Raw genomic sequence first — 14,123 nt, 5'->3', positions numbered from 1 at the left:
TCATACAATCTCACCCACACAAACACACTTGCACACTCACCCATTTACACACACTCACACACACACACACACACTAATGAAATAACCTGAAGTTGCTAACAGCTGTTCCTTCCTTTTCTCTCTCTTGCTTTTAAACATTTTATTATTTGATTTTTTTTTGCCTGCATATATGTATATACACTGTGTGCTTGCTTGTTGCTTGTGGAAGCCAGAAGAAGGCACCAGATCCCCTGGAACTAACGTTAAGAAAGGTTGTGAGCCGCTGTGTAGGTTCTGGGACTGAAACCCAGGTCATCTCTAAGAGCTGTAAGTTCTCCTAACAGCAGAGCCATCACTTCAATCCCCCCCTCTCCTTTGGTAACAGAAATTATAGCCTGGCTTTGGAGGTGTTTTTGTCAGAATTAGAATCTAATAGGTAAAGCCAGGAGCCACTACTGCTGCAGAAGGTGTTTAGTACATGTCCATCCCTGCACGTGGGTTTTCTGGTGCATGCACAAGTGTGCATGTGTGTGACAAAGGGCAACCTTGAGTGTCATCTTTGGACATGCAGTAGGCCTCCTTTATTTTTTTCTTTTGAAGATTATTACTAGCTTGTCTGTGCTGTGGTGTGTGTGTGTGTGTGTGTGTAGTCTACTTGTGTAAGCACACGCATCCTGGAGTATATGTATGGAAGGCAGAGGACAACTTCCCAAGTTGGCTCAGTATTTCCTCCATGGGATATGGTGATCAAAGACAAGCCATCAGGTTTGCCTGACACTGACCTGTTGGTCCATCTCTTCTCTTCAGGCCCTGTTGACCTCCTTTGAGACAGGGCCTCTCATTGGCTTGGAGGAATCCTGCTATTTCTGCCTCTCCAGTACTATGGCATTTTTATATGGTTACTGGAGTTTGAACTCAGCTCCTCAGGTTTGAAAGGCAAACACTTTCCTTACTGAGTCACACACCCCTGCAGCCCTCAAAAAGATTCTGACGAGTTTCCACCCGGTACATTTCTGAACACATGCCTCTGGCATTCTTGGATGTTTAATGTATGCTTCAGATTCACACCGTGGGCTTGGCCTGTGCTGTCACTTCCTCTGGGCAAGCCAAGCCCATTATCTTCACTTTACTGAACAATGGTCATCCAGGAGAATGAAGAGACTTGCAGAAAGTCACAAGTAAAGAGCAAGTAAGGAACAAGAATTTGAATTCCGAGAGGATGAGGGCATGGAGGTGAACAGGAGAGAGTGGAAGAGTACTGGAGGTGGTCCACAAGCTGGTGAGCTGGGAGGAGCCAATACAAAGTTTTTCCATCTAGACCCAGAAACGTCCGGCATTGGAGCTGACGGGCTGATAAATCACATACCATAGTGGGCTCTGGGCCAGCAGCCAGATTTGACTGGAATCTGAAAAATAAAGATCTTAATGAGCGAAGGGAAGCGAAGGAAGCAAGTGGTAGAGTTTCTCATCCCGGAGAGCACATGTTGGGAAAAGATAAGAGAAACAGGAAACGGGCCGGGGCCAGTGTTGGTGCAGCCCCAGTGGGTGAGAGCAGAGCCCCTGCCCGGCCTGGCTGTGTGCCCAGCTGCACTTCAGAGGATCCACTCCCCGGTCCCCATGACCTGAAGATAGACCTGACCCAACCTGGCTCAACTCCACAAGAGTGCTTGCTATGGAGACAATGCCCACCCCTACCTCGCCAGGACTGGGGACCAATAACAACACGAAGTTTACAAGGCCCAGACAGACACTGTGTTGAGTGAGAGTACGTGTGATTGATTTTTATTAGACACCTCCAACCACTCACGGGGGGGGGGGGGGGGAGCAGGGGGGAAGGCTCAGCGACGCATCCTGGGAACTCCAATTTTACAGATGAGGATACAGAGGAATGGGGGTGGGGTGGGGGGAGGGGGGAAGGCCCAGCGAAGCATCCTGGAAACTCTAATTTTACAGATGAGGATACAGAGGCATGGGCTGTGAGTGAACAGCTAAAGTACCCAGATGGCGAGAGTCAGAGCTGCAAACCAGGTGAGCTGGGCTCCCAAACATGCTCTCCTCATCCTTAGAGCATCGTATGGATCGTGCGCGCCCACATTGTGTGACCTGAGTAGGCAAAGGAGACGGAAGAGGGGAGCAGACTTTGCAGGCAGCCAAGCGAACAAACAGTGGGCTTGGGAAGAGTGGAGGTGGATGCGAATGGACTGTGATTTCCTGAAGGAAAGGCAGAGAAATAGGCGGAAGGCCTTAGTCAGGATGTTCTGTGTAGGCACCTTCCCAACACACTTCAGCCTAGGGCACGTGGGACAAGTGAACAGATGCTCCAGGTCAGGCTAACTCCAGCTCTGCCAGCCCCAGTGATTAGCAGGCATCTGATGGTGTTGCTATGACTCCCACCATCCTCTCCTGCTTTATCTTTCCCTAGATTCCTTCCAGCCGAGCCCACTTCCCCTGGTTTCCTGAACACAGAATGCACACGTGTTATCTTTACACTTTTTTTTTTTTTGAGACAGGGTTTCTCTGTATAGCCTTGGGTGTCCTGGAACTCACTCTAAAGACCAGGCTGGCCTCGAACTCAGAAATCCACCTGCCTCTGCCTGCCATGTGCTGGGATTAAAGGTGTGCGCCACCACTGCTCGACTCTTTCCATTTTCTTTAATCATAATTTTAGATAGCTGGAAGTCCCTCACTGTATGTTCCTGACTAGCTTGTTGTTGCACATAAACTCATGTAGGCACACACGTATACCTAACTTTTAACATAAGTACATACTTAATAAAAAATTAAATAGAATAAAAGTGTGATCTATCTGAGGGGGAAAAATCTAACAATGTATGTGTAAGGTGTTTAGCAATAAAAATTATAGAACTCAGAGAGAAACTCTGAGAAATGTCAAAGAAACTGTAAAAAAGAGACAGACAGACAGATAGACATGTACTATCCTGTAAGTGGATGGTTTAATATGGTGAAGGTATCTATTCTCCCCAAAGCCATTTGATATTCCACATGCAAAACCAAACCAAACCAAAACAACAACAACAAAACAAACAAATCCAGATGCAATACCATTTAAATGATGGTAAATGACTGATAACATGACTCCAGCCTCTATGTGCTTTCCCCAATCTGAAAAGTTGCCAAGGTGCTCATGAAGCACATAAGCAGCCCGTGCACTATGGAGACTGACTTTAAACCTATACTAATCAGGATAACAGGTCACCGGTGCTGGGAGAGAAGAATGCCATGGGAGTCACTTGGGGTCTTCGAGGAAAAGCTGATTGGGCTGAATGGTGGCTGCACATTGAGAGACAAGTAAGAGAAGCTGCTGTTCTGTTTTGTTTTGTTTTGTTTTATCTCTGTATGCAGCCCAGGCCAGCCTCCAGCTCGCGATCCTCCTGTTTTTGTTTGCTAGATGTTGGCTGATGAGCTTGCTCCACTGTGATGAGATACGGCACTAGTCTTCACCTTTGCCTCATATGGAATATCTAAAGGTGAAAGACAGTTTGGGGGGGGGGGTAAGTAGGAGACTTATGGCTAGGAAAGGGTTTCTGCTTTTTAAGAATTATTTTAAATCATGTGTATGGCTATATCTCTGGGTATGTATGAGTAATTAGCTAAAGTTATGATAGGCTGTGAGCCACCATGTGGATGCTGGGAATTGAACACAGGTCTTTTACAAGAGAGTAAGTGCACTTAGCCACAGAGTCAGTTCTCCAGGTCATGTTATCTATTTGTTTTTGAGATAAGGTCTTGCTTTGTTGCTCAGGTTGGTCTTGAACTCCTGGACCTAAGTGACCTTGCTGCTTCAACAGAAAATGTTATTGAAAGTAATATTTGAGAAAACCTCATTTTCTAACTGCTTATTTCTTACAGAAATGCTGACAATTTTGTTGAATTATTTTGCATTTAGTAACCTTAACTGACTTAGTTAGGGTTTTCATTGCTGTGCATAGACACCATGACCAAGACAATATTTGGGGCTAGACAGATGCCTCAGTGGTTAAGAGCACCGACTGCTCTTCTAGAGGTCCTGAGTTCAGTTCCCAGCAACCACATGGTGGCTCACAACCATCTGTAATGGGATCTGATGCCATCCTCTGGTGTGTCTGAAGACAGCAACAGTGTACTCATATACATAAATTAAATAAATAAATCTTAAAAAATAAAGACAACATTTAATTGGGGCTGGTTTACAGGTTCAGAGGTTCAGTCCATTATCATCAAGGTGGGAACATCTAGGCAGGCATGGTGCATCAAGAGCTAAGAGTTCTACATCTTCATTTGAAGGCTGCTAGCAGAACACTGACTTCCAGACAGCTAGGAGTAGGGTCTTAAAGCCCACACCCACAGTAACACACCTACTCCAACAAGGCCACACCTCCAAATATTGCCACTTCCTGGGTCAAGCATATGCAAACCATCACATTAAGGAACTTTGATTCAGTCTGATATTTGTGTGTAGATTCATTTGGACCTTATTGATAGTCCCAGCACTAGAAGATGATGATGGTGCATTTCTTCCTTTGTAAGTTTTATTCAGTTTGCCTTTTTTTCTTTGTGTTTATGGTGGGTAATAAACGTGTTATTCAGATGCGCTTGCCCATGGTGGTGTGCAGAGACGGGGGGCAGAGGCCAATACTGGGGGTTTCCCTCTATCACTTTCTGCCCTATTTTTTGAGACAGGGTCTCTTCCTGAACCTGGATGGAGTTCACCAATCTGCTGGATTGACTAATCGGCAAGCCCTTAGATCTGGTTGTCTCTACCTTCCTCCAATCCCCAGTGCTGATTCCTGCCATCACACCTGGCTTTGACTTGGGTACTGGGGATTAAACTCAGGTCCTCATGCTTGTGTGGCAAGCGCATTACCCACTCCCTCACCCCATGCCCTGCCAGGTATCGTCCCCACTGCTTCTTTTTTGTTGTTGTTGTTGGGACTAGGTCCCAAGCTGACCTCTATTGACAGTCTTCTCCTTCAGTCTTCCCAGTGTAGGGATAACGGGCATACGCCACCTTGCCTGGCTTAATTTTTATTTGTTGTTCATGTACTTATATTTAAAGACGTGTTTTATTTATGTACATGCATTTCTCCCTGTATGTATGCCCCGTGTGTGCAGGCGCCCTCAGAGGGTTTCAGATACCCTGGGCCTAGAACTATATGAAGTTGTGAGCTGTCTGATACGGGTGCTGGAAACTGATCCTCATCCTCTGGAAAAACAGCAGACGCTCTTAGCTACTTAGCCCGCTTTCTCCTTCTCACTTGTTTTATATTTTTTTGAGATAGTTGTCTTGATTCTTAGCTCAGGCTGGCCTTGAACTTCCACTCTTTTTTTTTGTTGTTTTGTTTTTCAAGACAGGGTTTCTCTGTGTAGCCCTGGCTGTCCTGGAACTCACTCTGTAGACCAGGCTGACCTCAAACTCAGAAATCTACCTGCCTCTGCCTCCCAAGGGCTGGGACTAAAGGCGTGCACCACCACCACCACCGCTTGGCAAACTTATCTTTGCTTCCCCGATTGCTGGGATTCCCTGTGTGCTAGCTACTCCTCATCCTCCTTAAAAGACAGACCCTCATGTAGCCCAGCCTGGTGAGGTATCTCTGCCCTGTTCTCTGTCTCTGTCTCCCTGTCTCTGTCTCTCTTTGTCTCTGTTCGTCTCTCTCTGTCTCTGTTCATCTCTCTCTCTCTGTTTGTTCCTCTCTCTCTCTCTCTCTCTCTCTCTCTCTCTCTCTCTCTCTCTCTCTTTCATATGCTTGTGTGTTTATTCATGTCAGTACATGGAGCAGGCCAGAAGAGGAATTGGGCATTCCTGAAGAGGAATGCCATCTATGATTTTTTTGGACACAAGGTTTCTTACTGGCCTGGACTTTGGCAAAGGCAATTGGCCAGAGAGGCCCAGGAATTCCCTGCCTCTGTTTCCCCACACCTCCATGCTGGGATTACAGACACCTGCCACTACACTCAGTATTTGAAAAGGAATTTGACTATGACATATATTGATTTATCATATGTGCACACATGCACACAACATATGTGTGGAGGTCAGAGGCCAACTTTTGGGAGTCAGTTCTTTCCTTCCACCTTGTGAGGTGAGGACGGAGCTCAGGTCACCATGCTTGGCAGCTGGCACTTTTATCTGCTGGGCCATCTCACCAGGCCTCACACGCAGCATATCTTTATGTGGATTCTGGGAACTGAATTCAGGTTTTCACACTTGCAAAACAAACACTTTGCTGACTGAGCATCTCCCCAGCCCCTTAACTGGAACTCCTGGTCCTCTTGCCTTGACCCTTCATGGGCTGGGATTGTGGCCACTACCACCTTGGTGTTTCCTTGCCTCCTTACCCCCTTACCCCCGCCCCTGTTTTTGTTCTCTTCCTGGAAAGCCCATTGGTAACACTTAGAACAAAGATCAAGGTCCCTGCTTGTCTTTACTGTGATTTGTATCAGTCAGTTCCCACACCCTCAACAACACCATTGTTTCTCACTGCTTACAGCCTTGCTTACAGCCAAGTGCCCACTGCTTCCTTGTAAGTGGATGACATTTCTGGCTGCATTGAAACCTGTGCACCGGTTCTTCCTTTACTTTGAAAAGCCCTTCCTGGGCACATGTCATTTCTGTTAAACAGCTGCTGCTTCTCAGAAAACTAGCACTTTTCTTTCAACCCTCCTATATCGCATTTGTAAAATAAATAAATAAATAAATAAATAAATAAATAAATAAATAAATCATCTATTTTCCATACCAAAAACTGGAAGCCGGCAGAGGCTGTGTCACCGGGACAATACAGGTTAACAGCGAGGCACTTCCTAAGGCAGAGAGCAAATAAGATTCCCAGGAGAGAACTGAAAAACAATGTGATTAGTCAACCTCTTGGACCTAAAAGTATTCCTTTACCTTTCTGAGAGTCTGATTTCTTATCAGGAAGGTGAGGATGAAATAGAAACTATCTCAGGTATGGAGAGGTAGCTCAGTGGATAAGAGCACTGACTGTTCTTCCAGAGGACCTGGGTTCTACTCCTAGCAACCACAGTATGTAACTCAGTCCCAGGGGATCTATACCTTCTTCTGGCCTCCAAAGGCTCTGCACACCTTGATGCCTAGCCTACATGCAGACAAAACACCCATACATAATAAATTAGAAACTGTCTCGAGGGGGAATCACGGGTCTGACGTTATTCAACGGAGGGTCTGGTACTTTGTCTCTAGGATAATCCTCGGTATTGACAACGTCATTCTTTTAAAAATAGAAAGTAGGTGTGAGTCATGAGTTCATTCCAATCGTCAGTGAAGGGCACAGGAAGATGACAAATCCAACTTAGAATATTAAACCCAGAGTTTTCACATAATCAATAGAAGAGGAAAATACTGAAGCTAAGAGCGCTAAATAAAATGCAAGATGGTTAAATGCCCCCACATAATAAGACCATATCCTTTGGGGTTCTTTTCTGTACTAGGCACAAGAGGACATTTTTGAACTTTATCAGTTTTTGAAATTATATGCTATATGGGCTCTCTTGATAATACAAAAGCACATTCTTGGGGCTGGAGAGATGGCTCAGTGGTTAAGAGCACCAACTGCTCTTCCAAAGGTCCTGAGTTCAAATCCCAGCAACCACATGGTGACTCACAACCATCTGTAATGAGATCTGACGCCCTCTTCTGGAGTGTCTGAAGACAGCTACAGTGTACTTACATATAACAATAAATAATAATAAAACAAAAAACAAAACAAAACAAAACAAAAAGCACATTTTTTTTTTCAGAAATAGATGGCTGTCTCATTAACTTTTTGTTGCTGTATTTGCACAGGGTCTCAGTAGGTCTCCTAGGCCAGTCATTCTCACCTCAGCCTCTGAGTCACAAGACTCTTGAATAGATTTGCTGATTTATCATGACATCAAAATGTCACCCAGGGCTGAAGAGATGACCCAGAGTGAAGAGCACTGACTGCTTTTCCAGAAGACACTGGTTAAAGTCCCAGCACCCATATGGCAGCTTATAACCATCTAGAACTCTAATTCCAGGGGATCTGATGCCCTTCTCTGCCCTCCACAGACAGTGCACACATGTGGTGCACAGACATACATGTAGGCAAGACACCCATACACATAAAATAAAAATAAAAGGCCGGGCGGTGGTGGCGCACACCTTTAATCCCAGCACTTGGGAGGCAGAGGCAGGCGGATTTCTGAGTTCGAGGCTGGCCTGGTCTACAGAGTGAGTTCCAGGACAGCCAGGACAACACAGAGAAACACTGTCTCGAAAAAACAAAAATAAAATAAAATAAAATAAAATAAAAATAAAAGATGTGTACCACTATGCCCAAACAAAGTCTCACAACCATGTTCTTCCCTTAGTAACGAGTTTTGTATCACTGTTCTTATCGTTACTGCCCTCCTCAGTGAGTGCTGTGGGGAGTGGCACATCTTCAAACCATCAAATTAGCAGACAAAGTGTCCGCTCTGGACATCTCCAAAACACCTTCCCCACATCCTCCACTTTTTTGCTCAATAAAAACAGATTTTTCTTTGAAAGAATTGCTACAATGACAACAGATGCCATGGAAAGTTCTACAATTTTATCCAGTCATTTTTCATTTACTTACTTCCCCAACAAAACAAAACAAAAAACCCAAAGTACTGTAGGGCTGAGGATAAAGCGCAGAATGGAGTGTTTGCCTAGCATGCTCAAGACCCTAGGCTTAATGTCCAGTACCAAAAGGCTGATCAGTATGTATAACAGATCAGATCATTTTAACGGTCTTTTTAAGACTGCAGCTCAGCTGTAGAGTCATTAATAAGTCTGAGGTCACATGGAACATGAGCGTTAGGAAAATATGTCTAGGGCTCTGGAGAGAGAGTATTTGGACATGCTGGGCACAGGGGAAATGCAAGCATTTCTACAAGGCAGCAGATGGAGAACTTCCCATGAACTAGGTCGTTGTTTCTTGGCAGTCAGAAAGTATGCAGTGGATGAAGCTGCTCTGGGAGTTGAGACAAACTGCTGGAACCTCCTGACCTTCAGATCTCGGAAAAGGGATTCCCAGATACTCCCCTGCTAGAAAAGTCCAGCAAACGAGCCAAAGAGGATCTAGTGTCCAACCTCACAAGCTGAACTTCGTTTTCTGGCTTTCCAACAAAAGGGAGAGGAATGCTAACCCCGGAATTATATCCAACCCTGTAGAAGTTGACCAGACCACCACCACTTGCTAATTCTAGACCAGCCTCTCATTTTTCTCATCAATATGGTAGAAAGTGGTCTGTCTGGCTCCCTTCCTTAACTTTTTGTTTTTTTTCCAGACAGGATTTCTCTGTGTAGCCCTGGCAATCCTGGAACAAACTCTGTAGACCAGGTTGGCCTCAAACTCACAAAGATCTGCCTGCCTCTGCCTCCCAAGTACTGGGATTAAAGGCCTACACCCCCACCTTCATGCTCTCTTTGACTTTTAAAATTTGTGCTTCAAGGAGCTAGAGACAAGACTCAGTGGGTAAGGGCACATTCCACATTTACAGAGGACCTGTGATTATAATTCCATCTGTAGAGGGTGATCCTTTCCTGGCCTCTGTGGGCACAGGCACACACAAGTGTATATACACACACATACATATACACACACAGAGGGAGAGAGAGGGGAGGGGAGAGAGAGAGAGAGAGAGAGAGAGAGAGAGAGAGAGAGAGAGAGAGAGAGGGAGGGAGGGAGAGAGAGAGAGAGAGGATCTTAAAAGTTGTGCTTTGGGGCTGGCAGGATGGCTCAGCAGGTAAGAGCACCACCTGCTCTTCCGAAGGTCCTGAGTTCCAATTCCAGCAACCACCCACAATGAGATCTGACACCCTCTTCTGGTTCATTTGAAGACAGCTTCAGTGTACTTATGTATAATAATAAATAAATCTTTTGGGTCAGAACAAGCAGGGACTGAGTGAGCAGAGCTGACCAGAGCAAGCTGGTTGACCAGAGTGAGCAGAGGTCCTAAAGGAAAAAAATTCAATTCCCAGCAACCACATGAAGGCTCACAACCATCTGTACAGCTACAGTGTACTCACATACATAAAATAAATAAATAAATAAATAAATAAATAAATAAATAAATCTTTTTTAAAAAAAGTTGTGCTTCTAATTTTAAAAGTCTGCAAAATGATGCTAACAATACTGCTGGGAGGTTGTGGTTCCGATTAATGGCATTGAGGCAAAGAGAGTGCTAAGAATGGCCCATCTGGAGCACATTTACACAGCACTGTATAAATCCTTCTGCCGGCATACCAACCCTTGCTCCCTCCTCCTTCATCGCTCCCTCTCCTCTGCGACCCCTCATGCTACCTCTCTTCCTCCATTTGGCACATGGTCCATTCCATTTGGAATGCTGTCCCAGTTGCGTTTTGCTTCATGAATGTTTCTGAGGGGACTTCTGGAGTCAATGACTGTCGGTCTCTGTTTTCTGATTGTTTTTCTTGGAACAACCCAGTGATTTGTTAATTTTTTTTTTCTTGTACTGAGAGTTAGTCTCATTCATTTGCTTTCCAGACATAGAAATCAAGCCCCTAGATGGGAAAGTCAACCATCCAAGATCACACAAAGGCAGTGTCTAAACCAAAGTCTTGGTAATAGAACCAAGACTTATTCATTATCAATACAAGGCTTACTCTGCTCAATACACAGTCCAAGGTCATTGTTCTTGGGTACTGGCATGATCAAAGTGCCTTCCAAACTCTATACACCCATAGGAAGGTGTGACTACTCTGTGTTCCAAGCACCCAGCAAGTATTCAGCAACAAATAGCTTTCCAACACAATTCCATGGTCTACAAGGGGAAGGGTCATGGCCTGACTACTTTGTCAACGTAGTTTCAAGCTCAGCACTCAAACTTTTTTTTTTTTTTTTTAAAGATTTATTTATTTATTATATGTAAGTACACTGTAGCTGTCTTCAGACGCACCAGAAGAGGGCGTCAGATCTCATTACGGGTGGTTGTGAGCCACCATGTGGTTGCTGGGATTTGAACTCATGACCTTCTGAAGAGCAGTCGGTGCTCTTCCCCACTGAGCCATCTCACCAGCCCATCAAACTTTTTTTTTTAAAAAGAGATTTATTTATTTATTTTATGTATATGAGTATACACTGTAGCTGTACAGATGGTTGTGAGCCTTCATGTGGTTGTTGGGAATTGAATTTAGGACCTCTGCTCCTCTGGTCAGCCCCATTAGCTCAGGCCCAAAGATTTATTTGTTATTATAAATAAGCACACTGTTGCTATTTTCAGACACACCAGAAGAGGGCATCAAATCTCATTACGGGTGATTGTGAGCCACCATGTGGTTGCTGGGATCTGAACTCAGGACCTTCGGAAGAGCAGTCAGTGCTCTTAACCCCTGAGCCATCTTGCTAGCCCCCAGCGCTCAAACTCAAGCGTCAGACTTATTGCCTGTGACCCCCTAGCACTCTAGAAATGAATGCAAAATGAATAGCTATCCCACAGGAAAGCAGAGAAAAGAATTAGTGTCAATTAACAACAATATATATGCTGGGTGATGGTGGCACACGCCTTTAATCTCAGAACTCAGTAGGCACAGGCAGGTGGATCTCTGTGAGTTTAAGGCCAGCCTGGTTGAGAGACCAGGTTCTAGGACAGCTAGGGCTACACAGAGAAACCTTTTCTCAAAACAAAAACAAAAAAAACCAAAAGATCCAACAAAAACAAGAACGATATATACAAGTCATTATGCTGGGACTGACTTTACACCTACATTGTCGCATTTAATCTGAAGACATCCTTTCTTGTCTTATCAATTTCTGCATTAAAATATGGAAATTGTGGGCTGGACAGATGGCTCGGCGGTTAAGAGCACCAACTGCTCTTCCAAAGGTCCTGAGTTCAAATCCCAGCAACCATATGGTGGCTCAACAACCATCTGTAACGAAAGATCTGACTTCCTCTTCTGGAGAGTCTGAAGACAGCTACTTTGTATACATATAATAAATAAATAAAATCTTTAAAGAAATATGGAAATTGAGGTTTAGGGAAGTTTGGTGACTCATTCAGAGTCTCGTTATGTGTGAATATTGTAGTTGGTCATTTCACTGAACCACCCCCTCCTGAGCTAGATCATAATATCATAAAAACAGTGAGGGAGTGAGGGGCTGGTGAGATGGCTCAGCAGATAAGAGCACTGACTGCCCTTCTGAAGGTTGTGAGTTCAAATCCCAGCAACCACATGGTGGCTCACAACCACCCATAATGAAATCTGACGCTCTCTTCTGGAGGTCTGAAGACAGCTACAGTGTACTCATTTATAATAATAAATAAGTCAAAAAAGAAAAAAGAAAAAAGAAAAGAGTGAGGGGGTGAAACCAGGAAAGAAGAATTTTTTTTGTTTTGTTTTGTTTTTTGTTTTTTTTTGAGACAGGGTTTCTCTGTATAGCCTTGGCTGTCCTGGAACTTACTCTGTAGACCAGGCTGGCCTCAAACTCAGAAATCTGCCTGCCTCTGCCTCCCAAGTGCTGGGATTAAAGGCCTGCACACCACTGCCCAGCCTAAGTTGACTTTCGTCATAAAGAAAAGATTATGCCTGATAAATACTCAGTGCCTATGCTAAGCTAAAAAGTAGTCCTCTAACGTCCACATCATTGGTCCTAGAACCTGTTTTACCTTATTTGGAAAGAGTCCTTGAAGGTCTCATTAAGGATCTTGAGACGGGAGATTATCCAAGATTTTCAAGATGGGTTCTAAATAAATATAATAAAAAGGTTTCATGAAAGAGAAGCAGAAGGAGATATGATACGTAATCAAAGAGGACAGAGACAGAAAGAGGATTGTGCAGACAGAACCACAGACTGGAATGACACAGTTCTAAGCTGAGGGATTCTAACTGTCAGGAGAATCTGGATAGGCAAGAAGCAGTGTGCTAGCTTGTTTTAGGCGACTTGACACAAGTTGTAGTCATCAGACAGGACGGATCCTCAATTGAGAAAATGCTCTGTAGGCAAACCTGTAGGACATTTCCTAATTAGTGATTGATGGGGAAGGGCCCAGCTCATTGTAGATGATGTCATCCCTGGGCTGGTGGTCCTGGCTCTGACCAGAAAACAGGTTGAGCAGGCTATGAGAAGCAAGCCAGTAAGCAGTACTCCTCCATGGCCTCTGCATCAGTGCCTGCCTCCAGGCTCCAGCCTCGACTTCCCTCAGTGAACTGTGATTAGGAGATATCAAGCCAAATAAGACTTTTCCTGCCCAAGCTGCTTTTAACCATGGTATCTTGTCACACTAATAGAAACCCTGATTAAGACAAGCACCCTTTCCTCTTAAGCGTTAGGAAGGAGGGGAGGAAAACTTTTTCAAAATGTTGGTTTAGGCTCAGTGAAGCTGACTTCTGCATTCTAGAAATGGCGGAATAAATTTCTCTGGCTTTAAGCTTCCATGTTGGTGATAATTTGGTACAGTAGGTTGGGAAGCCTATACAGTGTCCCCAATACGGTGTCCCTGTGTTGTTACCCAGGTCTTAGTTTCCTGTGGTTTCTCTTCTATCTGGCCCCCCTAAGAAGTATTTAAAAAATATTCTCCTAGTTACTCAGTGTTTACTTTGCCATTTTTATAGGCATTTTATATGGTTCACTGAATCCTCCAACCCTGTTAAGCAGGTATTAATATTCTTCATAATTTATAAATGTGAAAAAAGGTGAGGTCACATTCCTAATAATAATGCCCCAATTTAACATACCCTTGACCCACCTATACTAAAACCTTTTTATTACATTTAGGACCCACTTCAGTGTCTTTGGGTTACATATGAAGCTTAATTTGCTTATCAACTGATGGCACTTTGGGACACTTAGTGAGGGATATTTTCAAGAATGCTGGTTTGGGACTGGAGAGATGGATCAAAGGTTAAGAATACTAGCTACTCTTCTAGAGGACCTGGGTTGAATTCCCAGCACCCACATGGAGGCTCACAATAACTATAATTCTAGACCCAGAGGATTCCACACCCTTTTCTGGCCTCAGAGGGGACCAGGCATGCATGTAGACAAAACCTTCATGTTCATAAATAAATAATACTACGTTGAGCCCCAAACTTGCTTATAACTTGTCACCTATGCTTATGTAAGCAGCCCTAATTAAACCTAATATACCACAACCACAAAAGATGACAATAGGAG

The 14,123-nt window shown here is 44.3% G+C and overlaps 1 long non-coding RNA gene across 2 annotated transcripts in view; it reads right to left on the bottom strand.

Annotated features, from left to right (window-relative positions):
• Positions 1-2,903: 2,903 nt before the first annotated feature.
• The window catches only part of LOC116092480, a 12,198-nt gene continuing 978 nt past the window's right edge, over positions 2,904-14,123 (bottom strand). For both annotated transcript variants that reach the window (XR_004119276.1, XR_004119277.1), the window contains exons 2-4: positions 12,616-12,692; positions 6,717-6,816; positions 2,904-3,461 (exon numbers count right to left, since the gene is read on the bottom strand). This is a non-coding gene — a long non-coding RNA (uncharacterized LOC116092480). The remainder of the gene's footprint in view (positions 3,462-6,716; positions 6,817-12,615; positions 12,693-14,123) is intronic.

The sequence above is a fragment of the Mastomys coucha genome, unplaced genomic scaffold (assembly GCF_008632895.1).
Source record: "Mastomys coucha isolate ucsf_1 unplaced genomic scaffold, UCSF_Mcou_1 pScaffold15, whole genome shotgun sequence".
Taxonomy (NCBI): domain Eukaryota; kingdom Metazoa; phylum Chordata; class Mammalia; order Rodentia; family Muridae; genus Mastomys; species Mastomys coucha.
The sequence above is the reverse complement of the archived record's forward strand: the minus strand, read 5'-3'. Positions and strand labels throughout refer to the sequence as shown.